At 43.8% G+C, this 22,899-nt stretch overlaps 1 protein-coding gene across 5 annotated transcripts in view; it reads right to left on the bottom strand.

The window, feature by feature from the left end:
• The window catches only part of ZBTB20 (zinc finger and BTB domain containing 20), a 1,365,016-nt gene that overhangs the window by 660,860 nt on the left and 681,257 nt on the right, over window positions 1–22,899 (bottom strand). The window lies entirely within an intron of this gene.

The raw sequence follows: 22,899 nt of genomic DNA, 5'->3' as shown, positions 1-22,899 counted from the left end.
GACGTCACCACGCCATCCCGTTGAGAAGGACGGGAGTTTGAATTGTAGCCAGCCGGATTCGTTTTCCTATGTGTTTTTAAAGACGTTATAAATGTAAGTGTAACTTTTTAATTGACCTAAATAAATCAGGATAGAGAAAATATTATGCTATGTCCACTTTATCTCTTTTTGGGCTGATTGTTGATGTACTGTTCACACAGCCATGAAGCATACAGTACCTGCCTGAGAACCTTATTTCTCATATCATCTTTGGGATCCCCTGTTGAGGAAAGACCTGGGCTGGGTTAAAGCCGTATGTCTATTTCTGCGTGCTCTCTGTAAGGTGGCGGTGCACTTGTTTGTGTCAATAATCACTGGGGTGTTCCGTGTACAATGCAGTATCGTGCTAAAGGTCTATATTATTTTTCCTTTTTTAGGCTGATTGATAATTCATCTCCTACAGAGCTACGGATTTCATGGTATCTATTTGAGTATCAACTTGCATGCAGAGTCCTGATAAATCATGGAAAGCAAAGGCCTGGGCTGGGTTAAAGCCATCTGCCCAAATTTGCTTGCTATCTGGTAAGCGTGTTTTCTATGAGGTGGTGGTACACTTATTTGTGATTATACTACTGGGGTGTCCTTCTTTGAAGTTTTTTAGCCACATACAAGTACTGGAACTGTAATGCTGTGCAATTTGCTTTAAGGACTACAATTAGCGCATTTTTTCTCCTTTCCAAACCCATCCATTTACCAGTTTCAAAAAGTTTAATTTCCGGCATATGCCGGAAATGTAACACTCCCATTGGTTGTGCTCTCAACCAAGCTTTCAAACCATCTAATGGCTGGGGTCATAACTGATCACATGTGCAGCATCATGGTAGTTGTAGATTAAACAGAGGCCAAGATGGCAGCTTCCTTGGCTGGAAACGATAGGAGGGTTTAGTTACACTTTAGGTGCAATTAAGCAGAATCTAGTATGTTGAAGTTGAATCTGTACAAGTTGGATTCTAAATGGATCCTATAGGTTATTGCACACAAGAATAACATTATAATCACACAATAGGTTGGACTTGATGGACTTGTGTCTTTTTTCAACCTCACCTACTATGTACCTATTTCTGCTGATCAACTCTATTAGTGGCCTACGTTTGAATATGCTGCCAATGTAAACCACCAGTTTGCTAAAAGTTTTTTCTAGCTGATCCTGGGAGTCCCCAATACCCAAGCATGCATTTGTGGACACTTGAACATCACATGTATATGAGCTTGTTGAACTTCCCATTCTAAAATGTTGGGCATTAATATGGCCCCCTTTGTGGCTATAACAGCCTCCACTTTTCTGGAATGGCTCTCCACCAGATTTTGGAGTATGTCTGTGGGAATTTGTGGCCACTCCAAAGGAGCATTTGTCAAGGCCACGTATGGATGTTGGATGAGAAGACTTGGCTTGCAATTATTATTATTATAATACAGGATTTATATAGCACCGACAGTTTACACAGCACTTAACAATGTAAAAGGGAGACGGTACAGTTACAATACAATTGGATACAAGAGGGTTGAGAGGGCCCTGCTCATAAGCTTACAATCTAATGGGGTGGGGCAAGTGATACAAAAGGTTGCAACTGTGGGGGATGAGCTTATGGAAGTGATAAAAGATTAGTTGGAGGCGTGATAGGCTTCCCTGAAGAGATGAGTTTTCAGGGATTGCCTAAAGGCAGCCAGAGTCGGAGATAGCCGGACAGATTGAGATAGAGAGTTCCAGAGGATGGGAGAGGCTCTGGAGAAGTCCTGGAGACCAGCATGTGAGGAGGAGACAAGGGAGCTTAAAAGCAGGTTGTCTTGAGAAGGAGCGGAGAGGACAGTTTGGGTGATATTTGGAGACAAGATTGGTGATGTAGCTCGAGGCAGAATTGTGAATGGCTTTTTATGTTGTTGTTAGTATTTTGAATTTAATTCGCCGGGCGATTGGAAGCCAGTGTAGGGATTGGCAGAGAGGAGTGGCGGACAATGAGCGGTTGATAAGGTGGATGAGTCTGGCAACAGCATTCATGATGGATATGGAGAGGGGATAGTCTATGTAGAGGTAGGCCTATGAGAAGGGAGTTGCAAAAGTGAAGGCAAGGGATAACGAGGGAGTGAATAAGTAGCTTGGTGGTTTCATTAGTTAAAAAGAAGTTAATTTTAAAGATATTACGGAGGTGAAGTCTACAAGCTTTTGACAGTGATTGGATTTGGGGGTAAAAGGACAGGTCAGAGTCTAGCAATCACCATTCCGATTCATCCCAAAGGTGACTAGTAGGGCTGAGGTCACGACTCAATTTCCACCACACCATACTGTCCAAAGCATGTCTTTATGGAGCTGGCTTTGAGTACATGGGCAGAGTCATGCTTGAACAGAGAAGGGCTTTCCCCAAATTGTTACCAAAGGGTTGGAAGAGCACAAATGCCTAAAATGTCTCTGTATGCTCTAATATTAACAGTACCTTTCCTTGGAAACACCGAAAGCAGGGGTCTATAAAACTTTCTAAACAAAGGGCCAGGTAACTTTCCTTCAGGCTTTACGGGGTGCCAGGCTGTGGCCACTGGGAGGAGAAAATACCCCAGCATCAGCGTGAGTAAATCATGCCCCAGCTTTTTTTTTTTCTTATGAGGAAGAGTATACCATTGTTAGTGTCGGTGTGGGAGGAATGGAGCATTGGTGTCAGTGGGAGGAATAGTGCCCAATCATTGGTGTCAGTGGGAGGAATAGCGACCCATCATTGGTGTCAGTGCCAGTAATATTGCCCCATCACTGGTTTCATTGGAAGGAATAATGCCCCACTGTTGGAGACAGTGGGAGGAATGGTGCCCTAAGAACGGGATAAAGGTAAACAAGGGGGCACATACGGCCTCTGGGCAGCAATTTGGAGACCAATGAGCTAAAGAAATCATTTGGAGTTGCAACCACATAACTTTGGCCATATAGGTAAGTGTGATGGTCAGGTGTCCACAAGCTTTGGGCCATACGATGTGCTGTATTAATAATTTAAAGCATGGAACATACATTTTGGTTATCTATGTTTTTTCCCCCTACACTCACTCAACTTTTTCCCCCATTCCCCCCCCCCCCGTCATCCTGTTCCCTGCATACCTATGGGCCCACTTATAACCCTCATCAGTTAAACTGATTAAAGTTAGTGCAAATTGTTACTTTCTCGTATTATTTGGGGAACTAATGACTCCCTTCCCTGTCCCTAATCCAATTTTAGCATTCATTGTTGTTCCACTGTGGGTTCGGTGCGTGCCCTTCAAGACGATCCCTTGCAAGACATGTCGGCCTGACACCCGCCCTCCGGGGAGCTGGCCTATCACTGGGGAGGCCAAGGACACAGGAGGGGCTATACTTTTTTCACCATGACCATTCAGAGCCATCGGGAACTTTTTGACTGGTAACTTATGAAGCTGTTTTTACATATACACAGATCCATTGTTGTTGCTGTCTTGTGCTATGTTTTGATATATGTTTACATCCCTGCAGCTGCTAACCATCCTCTGAAGAAGACCCAGTTAGGGTCGAAATGCGTCAGGTTTTTAGTATCTTTGATCTTGTTGTCTTGGATATATTGTATTGTACACTGTTCCCGATTATGGGCATTGTTTGTTGTTTTTTATCCTATGTTGTACTCCAGTTCATGTCTTGACTTTGAATGTCAGAGCTTATCCGTTTTATACAATTTTTGTATCAATAAAGCTATTTTTGATTACACACTCACCTTGATATTATTGGCTGCATTAAAGCCCCGTTAGGGGGTTTCGTGTTTTCTCACTCGCTCAACTCTTGCATGAAAATCTTGTTAATGTTCTTCTTTAAAATTTGGATAAAAACATTGAAATGGATATTTTAAATCTGCTGCTCATAATTAGGATTAGGAACACACAAACCATCTACATAAACTTTTTTTTTCTCTCTTCAGCACAGGCAATTCTTAGTTTCAATAAATGACCCTTAAAGTCTTTGGCGCTGTCGTGTTCAGCACCCCCCCCACCAGGTATATGGAGAACCTCGGGCGATACAAACCGGCCGGTGTTCTTTTTTTCTTTTAGCTTTTCATCTGCCTTTTTTTTTTCAAGCTTTGTATCGCATTAGTACATGACCCCATAGGGTTTCACCTCTTGCTGAACCTCTTTGTTGTTGCAATGTACAGAATCTGTGAATCCTGCCGTTTTTGATCATTGAGTGATGTAGCTGGTAATTTAATGTTATTGCTGCCCTAGAGACGGACACTCGTGGAAGATGTGAAGAAAATATGAAAGAGCCGGCATAATTAGATCCTCATTTACCAAAATCTCAGAAAATACAAACATCATTTGTGAGAAGCCTTCGAAATGTAGTTAATGATAAAACGATGTACGGAACTTGCCTGGCCTCCTTTTAAAAACGGCTACTGGAAGACGCAGAATTTTAATCCACTTGTCTACTGTTCAATTAAAGAAAGTTGGAGCCTCCAGGTGCGACTGTGACTTTCAGATGAAGTTAATTCTATTCACCATATTCTTAATGTACCTGAGATATGCGGGGCACTGCTGATTATACCAAGATTAATACAATTCTTTTTTTTTATAGCTACGTGACCTGCTTAATATTAAGGCTTACTGATAGACTGTGCTATTAAGGTTCCAAGGAATGACCAAACTTTGGGACCGTGCTATTAAGTTCCAAGGAATGGCCACACTTGGGGACCTTGTACGATGACATACTGGGGCCATTGAAAAAAGACATACTGACACTGATGGTGCCAGAAATATCACACAAACATCTTGGATCCCAAAACCATGACATCATGACACCACGAAGGGCCCGTTTTTAATGTGGGGCAAAATGGGAAGATGCCCCGTCTTTAATGTGGGGCAAAAGGGGAAGACGCCCCAGGCCCAGTCATTGCTGTGGAGCTCAAAGCTGCTGAGCTGCCCCTTGAGCCTTTGCTGCCCCCAAATAGTTGATAAGTTGATGTGGCTTTCACTCAGGAGATGAGGGCGGAAGTGAATGCTGGGGGCACTGGAGATTGGTTGGGTGTTAAGTCTGCAGCCTGTGCTGTGATTGGCCAGCTCAGTAAGGTAAAGTCTGTCCAGGGAGAGTGCCTGTCAGTCCCGGGCACAGACCCCTCTCCCTCACCATGTCTGACAAGCTGCAGACCATCGGCCCGCTGAAGAACTTCTTCGTCGGAGGGTTTGGCGGGGGGGGGAGCTGGTGTTCGCTTCACATCCTCTACACTATGGAATGCAGGGGTCTGTGAAGGGAGGGGAGAGGGTACTGTGTAATAATGGGGATAGTATGGGGGTGGGGATCCTGTGTAATAATGGGGATAGTATGGGGGTGGGGATCCTGTGTAATAATGGGGATAGTATGGGGGAGGGGATCCTGTGTAATGATGGGGGTAGTATGGGGGAAGGGTCCTGTGTAATGATGGGGGGTAGTATGGGGGAAGTGTCCTGTGTAATGATGTAGAAGGGGTCCTGTGTAATGATGGGGGGTAGCATGGGGGAAGTGTCCTGTGTAATGATGTAGAATGGGGGTCCTGTGTAATGGTGGGGGTAGTATGGGAGAGGGGGGCCTGTGCATTGATGGGGGTAGTATGAGAGAGGGGGTCCTGGGTAATTTGGAGAGTGGTTTTGGTGTGGAGAGCGAAAATGCATGGTGGGAGGCCTAAGCAAATGTTTGCCCAGGGTCCAATCAATAATAAAGGAGTTGTAAAGGCAGAAGGTTTTTTTTTATCTTATTGCATTCTCTCTCCGGGGATGTCCAAGAATGTCTAAGCCGTCCGGGACACTCCTCCTGATTGGCTGAGACACAGCAGCTGCGCCATTGGCTGTCGTGGCTGCCAATCAAACTCAGTCAGCCAATCAGGGGAGAAAGGGGGCGGGGTCAGATCGGGGCTCCGTGTCTGAACGGATAACACAGAGCTCTGACTCAGCTCAGCTGCCCCACAGAAAGATGGCTGAGAGGACACTCGATAGGAGGGAGGGGCCAGGAGCACCTAAGAGGGACACGAGAAGAGGAGGATCCGGGCTGCTCTGTGCAAAACTGCACAGAGGAGGTAAGTATAACATGTTTGTTATTTTAAATAAAAAAAAAATAAGACTTTACAATCACTTTAAAGACATCTCTGACACCATGTCATAAACATAGAGACACTTGAAGGGCTAGAACAACTGCATGCAGACACTAATTCTGCGTACACACGACCGGACCTTTCGGCATCAAAGGTCCGATGGAACGAATCCATCGGACAATTCGATCGTGTGTGGGCTTTATCGGACCTTTTCTGTCGAAAAATTCTGTCGGACTTTAGAAACAGAACATGTTTCAAATCTTTCCGACGGACTCGAGTCCGATCGAAAAATCCGTTCGTCTGTATGCTAGTCCGACAGACAAAAAAGGACGCTAGGACAGCTATTGACTACTGGCTATGAACTTCCTTATTCTAGTCCTGTCGTCACGTTCGAAAGGATCGGACTTTGGTGTGATCGTTTCGTCGGAACTCCGTCGAAAAGTCCTTCGGAAGTTCAGTCCGACGAAAAGTCCGGTCGTGTGTACACGGCATTAGGGTTCCAGAACAAAGACACCGTGACATTTGGAGTGCCAGAACAATGACACTTAAGTTTTCAAATCATTTGTTCACAGACACTCGGGGGTTCAAAACAATGACACAATGATACTTGGGGGTTCCAAAACAACCACACTTGGAAGTCCAAAAAAAAAAAAAATGACAGGATGGCACTTGGGAGTTCCAAAAAAATTTGCACACAGACATTAGATCAATGAAAAAGAAAGAAGAACACAAGCATATAGTTTCTATGACTGAAACATGACCTACAAATGGAGGGGGCAGACATATCAATCATCCACCCGTCCTCCATTTATAGATTGTGCTTCATTTAAACAAGCAGTAGTACCAGCTTGTATAAATGGAGGAGGCAGGCGGAAAGGCCGCACATAGCCAGGCACTCTTGATTACGGCGGCACGGGTAGGAGGGCATTGGAGGAGGAAGATTTTGGCAATAGGAGGACACAGCAGCATGAGGGATACATGTCAAGGTAAGTCACGTCCCTTGTGCTGATTTATTTTTTTTTCTTAGGTAAACTTAAGCCTCGTACACACGATCGGATTTTCTGCCGGGAATTGTGTGATGACAGGCTGTTGGCCTAAAATGTCGGATTTTCTGCGGACAAATGTTGGATGGCAGGCTTATACATTTTCCGCGGACAAATGTGTGTTGTCGGATTTTCTGAGCGTGTGTACACAAGTCCGTCGGACAAAAGTCCAAAGTACAAACACGCATGCTCGGAAGCAAGGACGAGCCGGAAGCGGTCGGTCTTGTAAACTAGCGTTCGTAATGGAGAATTAACATTCGTGACGCGGCAAATTATGAAATCTGGAAAATGCAGCGCACAATTCTCTTCTTCTTTAATGGGATAATAATGAAGCTGTTTTGCTGGTGATACTGATGGAGTTATTGCAAACTAATTTTCGAAGGCTTTTATTTTCTGGTGATATCAAGAATAATATTATTATGCTTGTTGTTTATTTTTTTTTGGGCAAGTTACCACAACACCATTATCCCGTAGTTTTTAAGATCAAAGATACAACCATGTTGGTGTCCCTTATTAATTTTACATTGTATTTTTTTAAATGTAAATGCCTAAAACATAAAGTATTATTCTACACAATTTTTTTTATTGTGCATTAAAAAAAGAAAACAAATAAAATTAGACATGCTACCTGCCAATAGAACTTAACCAAAAAGTGCATTCTATGCATCCAAAAATATAGAAAATATACCAGATCAAATCATTATTCAACCAAAAAATAAAATAAAAGCCTCGTGCATGTGTCCTGCTGCTTAATATAGGGGGTCAGCAATGCCAAGAGTTGGTGAAAGCAGGGGTCCGTCACCCGGAGATAATTCCGAAAATCATCCGGATTATTCTCCTGGAGCTCCCGCAGCAAAGGCATATGACATAATTGGTCACGATTAATAAAGCAACCAATTTTTGGTACAAGAACTCCTCCTCCTCCTGTTCCTGGACTGGACTTGGGTTTTTTTTTTTTCCTTAATGCATTCTCTGAATTAAGTTAAAAACCTTTCAACATCATCTTCCCCCAGCCACCCCTAAACAGTTACTTGACTCCTCTTTTGATCCAATGCTGTGCCCATCTACAGCAGAGCTGCCCTCTCTCCCTCTTCTTACAGGACACCAGAGGGAGCCATTGGCTTCTGCTGCTGTCAATCAAATCTTGTGAGGAGGTTGTTGGGGGGCATCACTAAGCTGCCCTGTGTGTGTCTATGGACGCACACACCCCAGCTTGGGAGTGTGCCCGCACAAGTTCCCCCTCAGCACACTGTTTGCTATGAAGAGGAGGAGCAGACAGCGCAGGCAGGGGACCCCAGAAGGCGGATTGGGGCAGCTCTTTTCTGCAGTGCTATAATCAGACATAAAAACGTATGAGCTCTTCTATCCATTCAATTGGCACCAAAAAAAACTAATACAATTGAAAAGAGCCAAAAAGATGTTCAGCTGATATGAACTCATACCTACATATAAAAATGATGAGAAAATTCCTATCAAAATCCTATCAAACAAAAGAGAATAGTCAATTATAACCATAAATAGTACAAATTTGATCTTATTAAAATTCGATAAAATAATAATTGTTCTTCAAAAAATAATCATAATAATATAGATAATAAAATGCATTGGAAGTGAGTTCAAATCAAGAATAAATTTCGAATAAATGGAAACCACAAAAATAATATGCAGATTCACTCTCTTTTTGTCCCGTTATCACTGAGTGAAATTCGTAGAAATTTTGGGTTGTCCCCATAACAGTTATAGAGGGAAAATCTTGGTGAAAATGGGGACACCCCGGGATTCCCTCACTTTGTAGGGATTTCCCCTCACTTCTTGGTTTGGCTGCAGGAAAAGAAGTGAAGAGAAATCTCCCAAATGAGATATAGATGGCGGCAAAAATCTGATGGGGTCCCCATAACAGTAATAGAGCGAAAATCCTGGGGAAAATTAGGACAAAAAAAAAAAAATGACCAGGAGGTCCCCAAAACAGTGACAGAGGGGACATCTTCGAATGGGGACACTAGTCCTGGTGACACTCAGGGATTCCCTCACTTTAGAGGGATTTCCCCTCACTTCTTGATTTGGCTGCAAGAATGGAAGTGAAGAGAAATCTCCCAAATGGGATTTAAATGGCAAAACAAAAAAAAAATCTGATGGGGTCCCCATAACAGTAATAGAGCGAAAATCCTGGGGAAAATTAGGACACTAGTTCTGGTGACACCCCGAGATTCCCTAATTTCTTGATTTGGCTGCAGGGAAGGAAGTAAAGAGAAATCTCCCAAATGGGATTTAAATGGCAAAAAAAAAAAAATCTGACGGGGTCCCCATAACAGTAATAAAGCGAAAATCCTGGAATAAATGGGGACACCCCAGGATTTGCTCACTTTGGAGGGATTTCCCCTCACTTCTTGATTTGGCTGCAGGAAAGGAAGTGAAGAGAAATCTCCCAAATTGGATTTAAATGGCAAAAAAAAAAAATCTGACAGGGGTCTCCATAACAGTAATAAAGCGAAAATCCTGGAATAAATGGGGAAACCCAAGGATTCCCTCACTTTGGAGGGATTTTCCCTCACTTCTTGATTTGGCTGCAAGACAGGCAGAGAAGATAAATCTCCCAAATGGGATACAACTGGAAGAAAAAAAAATCAGACCAGGGGTCTCCATAACAGTAACAGAGGGGAAATCTTCGAATGGGGACACTAGTCCTGGCGACACTCCAGGATTCCCTTACTTTGGAGGGACTTCCCCTCACTTCTTGATTTGGCTACAAGAAAGGAAGTGAAGAGAAATCTCCCAAATGGGATTTAAATGGCAAAACAAAAAAAAAATCTGATGGGTTCCCCATAACAGTAATAGAGCGAAAATCCTGGGGAAAATTAGGACACTAGTTCTGGTGACACCCCGAGATTCCCTCACTTTGGGGGGGATTTTCCCTCATTTCTTGATTTGGCTGCAGGGAAGGAAGTAAAGAGAAATCTCCCAAATGGGATATAGATGGCCAGAAAAAATTAAAAAAAAATCTGACAGGGGTCTCCATAACAGTAATAGAGGGAAAATCTTCCAATGGGGACACTCAAGTGAAGAGAAATCTCCCAAATGGGATTTAAATGGCAAAAAAAAAATCTGATGGGGTCCCCATAACAGTAATAAAAGGATAATCCTGGAATAAAAGGGGACACCCCAGGATTCACTCACTTTGGAGGGATTTTCCCTCCTTGATTTGGCTGCAGGAAAGGACAACAAATGTCCTATGGAGCCTACACACGGTCGGAATTTCCGACAACAAGCTCCCATCGAACATTTGTTGTCGGAAATTCCGACCGCGTGTACGGGGCATTAGAGATGTATGTGAGGATGAATGAAGAAAATACAAAATACATGCAATCCGGGAAAAGATCATCTGGCCAGTGAATAGTCACCTGAGCATACAAACAATAAAAACAAGAAAAACATTCAACCATTTTGTTCAACTTTGGTCCAGACATCAAGCAGTTTTTCTCCTTCGTTCGTGCAAAAAAAAAAAAAAAAAAGATGAATGAGCCTAAATTGTTTGACATTTATGGAATGTCGGTGGGTACCTTTACTGTGAGACAGAGACATGTGTGAAGCTTACAAAAGAACTTACCTGATGTCAGTGCCACAGCTTCAGCCATTGGCTGTCAGCTAATGTAGCTAAACCTCTGGTGTCCGACCGGCACCCCCAGGGGCCGCATGCTGCCTTTTGGCACTCCCTGTTTAGCCCTCGGGGGGCCCTCAGCAGATGGTTGTCCGTGTTTTTGGTGATTACTGAGACCAGTGGAGGAAAAAAATACTCTTTGACTGCCTTTCTAATCAAATGGTTTAGTTTATTTCTTTTACATGATTTAACATTTTCTGTGCTGTCCATCCCGTTTCTCTACTCATGCTTTTGCTTTCCTCCGATGTTATTTAGGGCTGATTCACACGGCAGAGTACTTCTGTATAGTGTCCAGGGTGAGGTCCTGTTTTGCCACCATGGGGGGGGGGGGACGCACAGGTGTTTGCGTGTAACCCTGTGCCGGCGGTCTCATAGGTGTCTATTGGGACATGCGCCTGTATGGATGGGCATCTGCGAGGGTGAGGGTCCCAGAATGCCCCCAGGGTGAGTTCGGGGAGACCTGCACTCCGGATGGATGTCACATTGGGATAGGAAGGGAAATCTTGCCAATGGGACGCAGATGGCAAAAAAAAAAAAAAACTGTTATAACCCTCGCTTATTCTATCCAATTAGAAAAAAAAAAAACATTTCTTTTAGTTCTACTTTAAGGGTTAAGTTTGCCTTAGTTCACTTTTTTTTTCCTTTCTAAGTTCCAGCTCCCCTATGTACCAATATAGCATTATTGTACTTCTTTTGCATAAATAAAACAGGTTTCCATTTATTCTTAACACTCTCACCTCACTCTCTTAATAGCTGTTTAACCGCCTCAATACCAGGGCACTTTCACCCCCTTCCTGCCCAGGCCATTTTGTCAGCTTTCAGCGCTGTCACACTTTGAATGACAATTGAGCGGTCATACTATACTGTAAGCATGTGAAATTTTTATCATTTTCTTCACACAAATAGAGCTTTCTTTTGGTGGTATTTATACACTGCTGGGTTTTTTTTTTTTTTACTAAAAAAAAAAAACTGAAAATTTGAAAAAAAAAAAAGTTTTTCTTTGTTTCTGTCAGTAAATTTTGTAAATAAGTAATTTTTCTCCTTCACTGATGGGCGCTGATGAGGAAGCACTTATGGGCACTGATTAGGTAGCACTTATGGGCACTGATTAGGTGGCACTGATGAGGAGGCACGAATATGCCGCACTTATGGGCACTTATAGATGGCACTAATGAGCACTGATAGGCAGGACTGATGGGTGGCACTGGTGGGCACAGATATGCGGCACTGGTGGGCACAGATAGGCGGAACTGATGGGCGGCACTGATGGGCATTGATGGGTGGCATTGATGGGCAGCAGTGATGGGCATTGATGGGTGGCAGTGATAGCCAGCACTGACTGGCATCACTAATGGCCACTGATTGCTGGCAATTGTGGGCACTGATTGGCACTGATTGCTGGCAGTGGTGGGCACTCATTGCTGGCACTGGTGGCACTTAATTGCAATCAGGGCACCGATGATCAGTGCCCTGATTACATACCTAGATGTCCCCCTGTGAGATGCCGCTGATCGGCTCTCCTCTCCTCACACTCTGTCAGTGTGAGGTGAAGAGCGGCGATTATCAGCATCTCCGTGTTTACATGTGACTGGCTGTGATTGGACACAGCCGATCACATGGTTAAAGAGCCGCGGTCGTTCTGGGAAGCCGTCATCTGACGTCCAGCCAGAACGAGAGCCGCACCACCCAGCCGTGGTTAAAAACACTGATCCATTACTTCTGCCTTAATTCCTGGACAGACTTTAGGTCATGACACAGGAAGGAGATGATGCAGGGACGGTGTGTGCTAATGAGGTCAGCTGGTCAACTCCTTCCTGTGTCATGACCTAAAGCATAGCTCCCAACTGTCCCTGATTTAGAGGGACTGTCCCTGATTTGGAACAATGTCCCTCATTCCTCCTCATTTGTCCCTCGTTTTTGTCTGATCCATATAGTTGTATATAAAATGCACTATTTATCTTTCAAAAAGTGTTTCCCAGCGCTAAACCTTTCATCCAATTTCTAAATTGCTGCATTTGTAAATACCAAAAGCCAATATAAAGGAATAGTAGTAGGTGGTTTAACCAATCATTTTTATACAATTCTCCTTTAAGGGGGGCGTGGTAGGGGTGTGTCCTATGCCTACATACTTTTTCTAATAGGTGTTCTTCATTCCAATTTCAGAAAGTTGGGAGGTGTGCCTAAAATCTGTCCAGGAAGTAAGGCAGAAGTAATAGATAAGTGTTTTTGAACAGCCATTAAGGAAGTCAGGTAAGTGTGTGTGGAATAAATGGAAAGTGGTTTTATTTTTGTAAAAGAAGAACATTAATGCTATAAAGGTGAACTTAGCCTTTAGTTTACACTTGCGGTTGGAAGGAGGGGGTGTTGAAAACAGGAGGTTAAGCCCTGTTTTGCTGCCCCTCAAAAATTGCAAAGGCAGCTATACCGCGTGCCCGCAATGCTATCCCCTCTGTTGTGTTCGGCATGCAGTACAGCTACAATTTCTCTGCAACTGCGTGCAATATAACGTCTCCTCGCCTCTTTGCAAACATCCTCCTAAATACAGTCCACCGCCACAGATCGCTTTTCAGAGGTCAATGCTAGTGTAAATGAGCTCTAAAAAGTTCAAAATAGAAGCTAATTGGTTGCCAAGCCCATCTACTCCAAATGCTGTCCGCTTCACTTAAGGGTACTCTATATTAAAAAAAAAAAGTTAACCACCACTGAGCTAAACTCTTGAGCATACGTGAAACCAACAATATTTCATGAATGTTCTGGATTTGTTCTGGATTTGTGGTGCCCTGAGCATCAGCTCTCATCATAAGCCCAGGCCCTTTTTGTCAAGGTTTAGTACCAAAAAAAAATACCCCATCAAGATTTGCATCTGTCATTTCTACCCACAGGAGGTACAAGCAAGAATTAAAGCTATTGGCTCCCGCTGCTGTCAATCACAGCCATTGAGGAGGGAGAGCGGTGGAAGGGTAAAGCCCCCTTTTTGTGTGTCTTATGCACACATATAGAGCGGAGCTCGTGAGTGAGCATGGACAAGTGCCCCCATAGCGAGCGACTTGCTGTGGGGGGCACTCGAAGAAGAGGGGAAGCCAGAATCACCAGCGGGGGGAACCCTGAAGAGGAGGATCAGGGCTGCTTTGTGCAAAAACAATTGAACAGAGCAGGTAGGTATAATGTGTTTTTTTTTATTATTATAATTTTAACCTTTAACCCCTTCACGCCAACCGTATGCAAATATGTGGCCTAGGCTTGAAGGGGTTGTACCGGGGTGCCGCGTGCAGCTGCCAGCGGTTGGCTTTCCTGGCATAACAACCAAGGCGGCTAAGAAGCCGCTCGGCTGTTATCAAAAGCAGCGGGAGGGGACGCCCCCCCCCCCTCCCGTGGCTCTCTCGTTCCACCAGAATTGTCTTTGATCGGGTCTCGGATCTAGTAACCCTTAAAGGCGCCAAATAAAATAAAAAAATGTCAGCATTCAAAACACCAATGCTTGGCGTCTTGAATGCTTTTAAGTGCAAAGGAGGGATTTGGGGTCTTAAAGATCTCTGCAGATCCTTCAGAGTTACCATGGGCCCACAGGTGGCAACGGCCACCCCATAGGACCTGATGCTGCAGCGGGGACACACGGAGAAGGCAGCACCCATGATCAACCAGGAAATTTAAAATGTTTTTTGATAATTATTATGTAATTTTGCATATGAAGAGATTTTATTTTTTTAACTGTTGGGCTTAGTGACACTTTAAAGTGATATTAACCCCTTCATGCCTAAGCCTTTTTCTGACATTTGTTGCTTACAAGTTAAAAGACATATTTTTTGTTAGAACCAAACCCAAACATTGTATATATATATTTATTTTTTAGCAGAGAATAACATGGCGGTTGTTGCAATATTTTATGTCACACTGTATATATACGAGGAAAATGCAGTGAGGACATATACAGCTAATGCCGCATACACACGAGCGGACTTTTCAACCCGACTGGTCCGAATGACCGAGTCCGGCGGACAATTCGAACCGTGTGTCGGCTTCATCGGACCTGCAGTTGACTTTTTCGGTGGAAAATCTGACGGACTTTAGATTTGGAACACGTTTCAAATCTTTACGTCGGAACTCCGCCGGACCCAGTTCCTATCGAAAAGTCCGCTCGTCTGTATTCTGGTCCGACGGACGAAAATCGACGCTAGGGCAGCTATTGGCTACTGGCTATCAACTTCCTTATTTTAGTCCGGTCGTACGTCATCATGTACAAATCCGTAGGACTCGTGGTGTGATCGTGTGTAGGCAAGTCCGTTTGCTTGGAAAGTCCGTCGGAAGTCCGCCCAAAGTCCGTCGGACAGTCCGTCGGACCAGTCCGGTCGAAAAAGTCCGCTCTTGTGTACGCGGCATAACAATAATCAAAAGTGTACACCAAGGTTATAGCAACCAAGGACATTGGCACAAGACCCCAGAAGGTTCCTTTCTTAACCAGTATGGCAAATTTTGAAGAAGGAAGAAGTTGGGGGGTAAGCGAATGTAAACAGCAAAAGCTAAGGTCAGCCAACTGAGAAAACGCCCTCGGCTCTCTAGGCTGGCAATATCCATGGCTGAAACATGGAGTACCTCCACACGTCATAACATGGATCGCATGAACCAGAGGCCTCCCCGAGCTCCCCAATGCGGTATGCCATAATTATTGTAAATCCAAATGAGAATCATGCCATATAGTGTATGGGCTGCCATCAGCTGTGTGCCGGGTGCCTGAAATGCATGCTTTTTTTTCATAAATGTCATCTGGTGTGTGCCAACTACCCATAGAGAGTACTATGGATACGGGAAGGGAATTTTTAGGCTCCAAAAGGAGTAGGTACAGTCCTATCACACCTCCAATCCTCATTTCCCAAGTTACTACTAGAGGCAGCTTGGAATGTAGGCTGTAAAATAGCATGCCCTTCTTCAGGCAGACGTTCCTCATTATGGCGGAGACCGGCAGGATGAGCAGTAGCTGAAGAGATCAATATTTTCTATTTTCTAGGGATACATTTGTTTTTATTGTAATTTTTAGCGATGCGTGAAGAATGCGTTCACTATAAAAAAAAAATAATTTACCCAGAAGCCCTTTCTCCATTTGAACAAGGTTAAATGCTTACATTTCCCATTGTCCAGCCGCACTTTCACACCAAAACTTTTGTTTTTTGGAAATACTTTTCTAAAAAAAAAAAAGATTTTTACAAAACTTTCATTCATGTCTTTTTATTGTAACAATATTAAGTGCTTAAGTGCTTTGTGAGCGTTGCGAAGGTCAGGCCATTACCGATGCAGGGCCTTCGTCATGCTATAAACAAGAAGACCTCCAGAGGATATTACCTGACCAACAAACAATAAAACCCACAGAGGAGAACACACGGTTTTTAACTTCACAGTATTTTGGGAGTCAGCGAGTCCAGTCATTGTAGGGAAACAATATATGTATACAGTATATATTAATCTATTACGCTGCTTTAGCCTTGTAAAGGACTAAGGGGACAACATAAAGAAAATAAAAATGTTACCATGATTTGGTTAACTCTTGCTTTGCAACATGTGGCTCCTGGCTTCAAATTCTATTAGGCCTACATCTACATGAAGTTTGTCTTCTTCCAGGTTTGGCCCAAAGCCTACGCTGGTTTCTTACAAAATTAACAACACAACTGTATGTGAAGAGGCTTCTGCCCACAACTTTTCTTAGTCAGTCTTATGCCCCGTACACACAGTCGGATTTTCCGACAACAAATGTTGGATGTGAGCTTGTTGGCTGAAAGTCCGACCGTGTGTAGGCTCCATCGAACATTTGTTGGCAGACTTTCTGCCAACAAATTTTTGAGAGCAGGTTCTCAAATTTCCCGCCAACAAAACTTTGTTGTCGGAATCTCCGATCGTGTGTACACAAGTCCGACGCACAAAAGTTCACGCATGCTCGGAATCAAGCAGAAGGAGCCGCACTGGCTACTGAACTTCCTTTTTCTCGGCTCGTCGTACGTCTTGTACGTCACCACGTTCCCGCGTTCGTAATTGTTGGCCAACATTTGTGTGACCGTGTATATGCAAGACAAGTTGGAGCCAACAACCTACAAACAAAATTTCATGGTTTTGTTGTCGGAAAGTCCGATCGTGTGTACGGGGCATTAGTCTTTATCCTAGACTGAAACACTAATTTTGACCCTCCAGATCATCCTCCTAATTCACAACATCATATATGCATATAACAATAAACTAAATCTAAATGATAATTAACAATTCAAAAGAGGTGGGCGTCATCGGTGAGAACAATATTGTAAAACTGAATTAGGATTTGATGGTAAAAAAACGGATTTGGCTTAACCACCTCTTAAAAATTGAAGGTCTTTAAAGCAAGGTCTCTATGGACCTTGCTTTGTGTAGTGGTCCAAATCATTTGGTGGAGGGGGGATTATGGTGTGAGGTTGTTTTTCAGGGGTTGGGCTTGGCCCCTTAGTTCCAGTGAAGGGAACTCTTAAGGTGTCATCATACCAAGACATTGTGGACAATTTCATGTTCCCAACTTGGTGGCAACAGTTTGGGGATGACCCCTTCCTGTTCCAACATGACTGCGCACCAGTGCACAAAGCAAGGTCCATAAAGACATGGATGAGCGAGTTTGGGGTGGAGGAACTTGACTGGCCTGCACCGAGTCCTGACCTCAACCCGATAGAACACCTTTGGAATGAATTAGAGCGGAGATTGCGAGCCAGGCCTTCTCGTCCAACATCAGTGCCCGACCTCACAAATGCGCTTCTGGAAGAATGGTCAAACATTCCCATAGACACACTCCTAAACCTTGTGAACAGCCTTCCCAGAAGAGTTGAATCTGTTATAGCTGCAAAGGGTGGGCCAACTCAAAATTTAACCCTACGGACTAAGATGCCATTAAAGGTCATGTGCCTGTAAAGGCAGGTGTCACAATACTTTTGACAATATAGTACACAGATGATGTTACTATGCATGAGCGTATGTCCATCAAGCATAGGTAGATAAAAGTCCCAAGGGTTCTAGTGGTAGGTATAGAGAAAATCTTGCGCTGTGGTTTACTGGCTGTGCCCCCAAAGATCACTCATGGGGCACTGTGGTCCAGAGATGGATACTTATTCAAGGCCTATGTCTATCCCTTATCTACAAAAGCAGGGGTTCATACCTATGTTGGATGGTCGAAATTTATATACAAACACTATAAAGACCTCCCTTGCACACCAATAATGTCCAATCCATGTATTATGGGCACATATAGTCAACCACCTGGAAGATTAATTCTGAATAGCCCTTAGTTATGAGTACAATATCTATACAGTCCTGAAATGTTACTACATTCCACAGGTTAGCTCTTGGCTCATCATGTAATGGAAAATTGACACATGCATGTGTGGTATACTTATCAGTCCTTGATGGTGTGTAGGCTCAAATCCCGGTCCGAAGGTAAGCATGTATCCGTACGTTGAACCTCTTAGTCCATGCTGGATCACCAGATAGAGGAGTGAGGAGGTGGACTGTACAAAAAGGCCTGACCGGTTTTGCTGGACACAGGCCGGCTTCTTCAGAGGCAAATGTCTCTGAAGCAGTTGGTCTGTGTCCAGCAAAGCTGGTCAGTGAGCCAAGAGCTCACATGTGGAATGCAGTAACAGTCCAATCTGGCTATATGGACTGTATGGATATTGTATCACACATAACTAAGGGCTATTGAGAATTAATATTCAAGGTGGTTGGCTATATGTGCCCATAATACATTGGACTTTATTAGTGTGCGATGGAGGTCTTTATTGTGTTTGTGTATACACCCAACATGGGTACGAGCCCCATAGATAGACATAGGCCTTGAACAAGTATCCTCCTCTGGACCACAGTGCCCTATGAGTGATCTTTGGGTGCACAACCAGTACACCACAGCGCAAGACTTTCTCTATACCTACCACTAGAACCCTTGGAACTTTCATCTACCTATGCTTGATGGACATACACTCATGCATAGTGAAATCGTCTGTGCAGGGGCGAACTGACCATTCGGGCGCTCGGGCACTGCCTAAGGGCCCCATGCCACTAAGGGGCCCCATCAGGGTTTTCAGCTTCAATAAAACCAGGGACAGTATGTAAAAATCTGTGTTTTTTTAAAAATCCCAAGATTATAGCTGCCCTGCCTCTCCAGTACCTTTTCAGTGTGTGTATGTGTATTCTGTGTGTGTATATTGTGTGTCTGTGTGTGTATACTGTATGTGTGTGTGTGTATACTGTGTGGCCCCATAATCTCCTACTGCCTGGGGGCCCCATAATCTTCTATTGCCCGGGGGCCCCATAATCTTCTCCTATTGCCCGGGGGCCCCATAATCTCCTATTGCCCGGGGGCCCAATGAGTTGTCAGTCCGCCCCTGCATCTGTGTATATACAGGCTGAAACTCTGGGGAGCATCAAATCCATTTTTCACCGTTTACAGGATCACCGGATACACCATCCTAAGTACCCTTTATTAATTTATCTATTTAGTTCACGTCTAACATATTGTCGTGTGGAAATGCATGTTTAGTATGGGTATAAGTTATAGTCACATACATGTGAGTGAGGTGAATGTAGGTTTTTTTTAGATGTGTGTGTGTAGATGTTTCTCATTATGGTGCCCTTTTAAAGTTTAAATTTGACATATGCAATAAAATATTTATTCTACTTAGCCCAGTGAGTTAATGATAGAATGTTTTTTTTTCTATATAACACGTTAATTCACAAAATTTTTCAGAGGTGGTTGAACCAAATCAGGTTTTTATCGAATTCAGTTTTTCTTTTCCAAGACTGTCTGATTTTTTTTATAGCTGTTTTACTAGTTTATTACGTTTGTTTGCCCTAAAATTCACTTTAATGTGTTTTTTTTACTGAAAATTTGCATTCCCTAGACCTTTGCGGTAATAACGTGTGACATAAAAAATTGGTCCCAGCTCTTGATTGGATAAATTAATAGCAGCGCAGCCATTGGCTCCCGCTGCTGTCAATCAAATCCAATGACGCAAGCGCCTTGTGTCTATCGACGCAAATGCTGGACTCGGGAACGCGCCCGCATGGTAACCCCCTAGGGAGAGCGCTTCACCTAGGGGGGTTATCTGATGTGGGGCGGAGCCGCGAGAGCCCGCCGTGGGACCCCAGAAGACGAGGTTCGGGCCACTCTGTGCATAACGAGCTGCACAGTGGAGGCAAGTATGATTTGTTTGTTATTTAAAAAAAAACAAAGCTTTAGTATCACTTTAATAGCAGCTCAGCCATTGGCTCCCGCTGCTGTCAATCAAATCCAATGACGCAGGTTGCGGGGGGGGGCGGGACCGAGTCCGGCATTCGTGTCTGTGTTGACGCAAATGATAGACTCAGGAACGCGCCCGCAAGCTAACCCCTTCGGAAAGGAGTGCTTCTCCTAGGGGGTTATCTGATGCGGGGAGGAGCCGCAAGACCCGCCAGGAGACCCCAGAGGTAAGTATTATGCCTCATACACATGGTCGGACTTTGTTCGGACATTCCGACAACAAAATCCTAGGATTTTTTCCGACGGATGTTGGCTCAAACTTGTCTTGCATACACACGGTCACACAAAGTTCTCGGAAAATCCGATCGTTCTAAACGCGGTGACGTAAAACACGTACGTCGGGACTATAAATGGGGCAGTGGCCAATAGCTTTCATCTCTTTATTTATTCTGAGCAGGCGTGGCACTTTGTCCGTCGGATTTGTGTACACACGATCGGAATTTCCGACAACGGATTTTGTTGTCGGAAAATTTTACAGCCTGCTCTCAAACTTTGTGTGTCGGAAAATCCGATGGAAAATGTGTGATGGAGCCCACACACGGTCGGAATTTCCGACAACAAGGTCCTATCACACATTTTCCGTCGGAAAATCCGACCGTGTGTACGGGGCATTAGGGTTGCACCGATACTAGTATTGGTGCCAATACCGAGTATTTGCACAAGTATCGGTACTTGTGCAAATGCACCGATACCTGAAACCGATACTTTCCGGCTCGGTTCTTTGAGCTGTCAGTGGGGATGAACAAATGTTCCTCTGTTTAACCCCTTATTAACCCGTAATTTACTCTAATCAGCCTTAATTAACTCCCTATTCTCCTCCATTTAATTATAATTTTCCTGCTTTTTTTTTTGTTCATGTCTATTTTATAAACGATAAACAATTAAAACTTTTTTTTTTTTTGTTTGCTTTGTTAGTGAATATTTTCACACATATATATATTAACATATAACATATTTTTACACATTTCACATTAAAAAAAGTGCACAATTAAAAAACAAAATCAATTTATTTAATTTGTAAATGACTTTTGAATGCTTTGTACCATTTCTGACAGCTGAAGTGTAAACAGAACAGTTGCGATTGGTATGGGCAAGTACTAAAAAAAAAAAAAAAAAAAAAAGTATCGGTACTCGTACTCGTAAAAAAAAATGGTATTGGTGCTTCCCTAGTGTCTATGGATGCAAATGCTGGACTCGGGAGCGCGCCCACAAGGTGACCCCCCCCGGGAGAACGCTTCTCCAGGGGGGTTATCTGATACGGGGAGGAGCCGCGAGAGCCGCCGGGGGGGGCCCCAGAAGACGAGGATTGGGGCCACTCTGTGCAAAACGAGCTGCACAGTGGAGGAAAGTATGATATGTTTGTTATTTAACTACCTGACATCCGCGCTATAGCCGAATGACGGCTACAGCGCGGACCTACATTCCCGGGAGGCCGTCATATGACGTCCTCCCCTGTGCACGCTCCCTGCGCGCGCCCTAGTCACTGAGACTCGGCTGATCACCGATCTGTGTAAGGGGCCGGTCCCGGCCCCTTACCATGTGATCAGCTGTCAGCCAATGACAGCTGATCACATAATGTAAACAAAAGATCGGTAATCGTTTTTTTTTTTACTTACGCTGACAGCGCGAGTAGAAAAAAAAAGCCGATCACCGGGTCGGATGTGAGGGACATCAGTCCCCAAGTGGAAGAGGCACATCTGCCTCATCAGTGCCCAATAAAAGTGCCACCTAATAGTGCCCACAGTGCCACCTAATAGTGCCCACAGTGCCACCTAACAGTGCCCACAGTGCCACATAACAGTGCCCACAGTGCCACCTATCAATGCCCACAAGTACCACCTATCAATGCCCACCTGTAGTGCCAATCAGTGCCACCTGCCAGTGCTGCCCATCACTGCCACCCATCAGTGCCCATCACTGCCACCCATCAGTGCCCATCACTGCCGCCTATCAGTGCCCATCACTGCCGCCTCATCAGCGTACATCAATGAAGGAGAAAAATTACCTGTTTAAAATTTTTTTATAACAAAATATAAAAAAATAAACTTTTTTTTAAAAAAAAAATCAGTTTTTTACATTTTTTTAATAAAAAGTAAAAACCGCAGAGGTGATCAAATACCACCAAAAGAAAGCTCTATTTGTGGTGAAAAAATGATAATAATTTCATTTGGGTACAGTGTTGTATGACCGCGCAATTGTCATTCAAAGTGCGTCAGCGCCGAAAGCTGAAAATTGGTCTGGATAGGAGGGGGGTTTAAGTGCCCTGTAAGCAAGTGGTTAAAAAAAAAAAGCAAAAAAAAATTATCCTTTACAATCACTTTAAGCTTCAACAAAAAGACAAAAAAAAAAAACGTGGAAGCAGATTTCTATGCAAGGCTGCACCAGATTTTGCACTCTCCACTTTTAGTAAACCAACCCCCATTATCTTTCATAAAATCTCAGAACATTTGGGTGGCTTGAAAACAAAACAGGAACATTGCCCCCTTTATTCAGCGCACATCATACATCACAGAAAAGTGACAGAAAATGCAACTTGGCATCAACGATGATGGGTGCAAGGGAGCCTGGGAGCTCGCCAACATCTTGCCTCTGCAAGGGCATCTTTGTTAACATCGGTAATGGAACCGGGTTCAACGAAAAAGCGACTCCCAACAATAGAGCCGGGAGAATCTAGTGGAGTATGTCGCTTTATATGTTTTTCCCGCACAGAGAAGTACCACAAACAGAAAACAAAGTCGCCGCGTCTCTCTCTTTTAACAGAGTCAAATATTTTTGAAAAAAAAAAAAAAAAAATTACAAGAATGTCTGTTTGCTCATGTAACAACACAAGGTCAC

Source organism: Aquarana catesbeiana, linkage group LG02, assembly GCF_042186555.1.
Source record: "Aquarana catesbeiana isolate 2022-GZ linkage group LG02, ASM4218655v1, whole genome shotgun sequence".
In the NCBI taxonomy this organism is placed as follows: Eukaryota; Metazoa; Chordata; class Amphibia; order Anura; family Ranidae; genus Aquarana; species Aquarana catesbeiana.
This window is presented reverse-complemented; position numbering and strand designations above follow the sequence as displayed.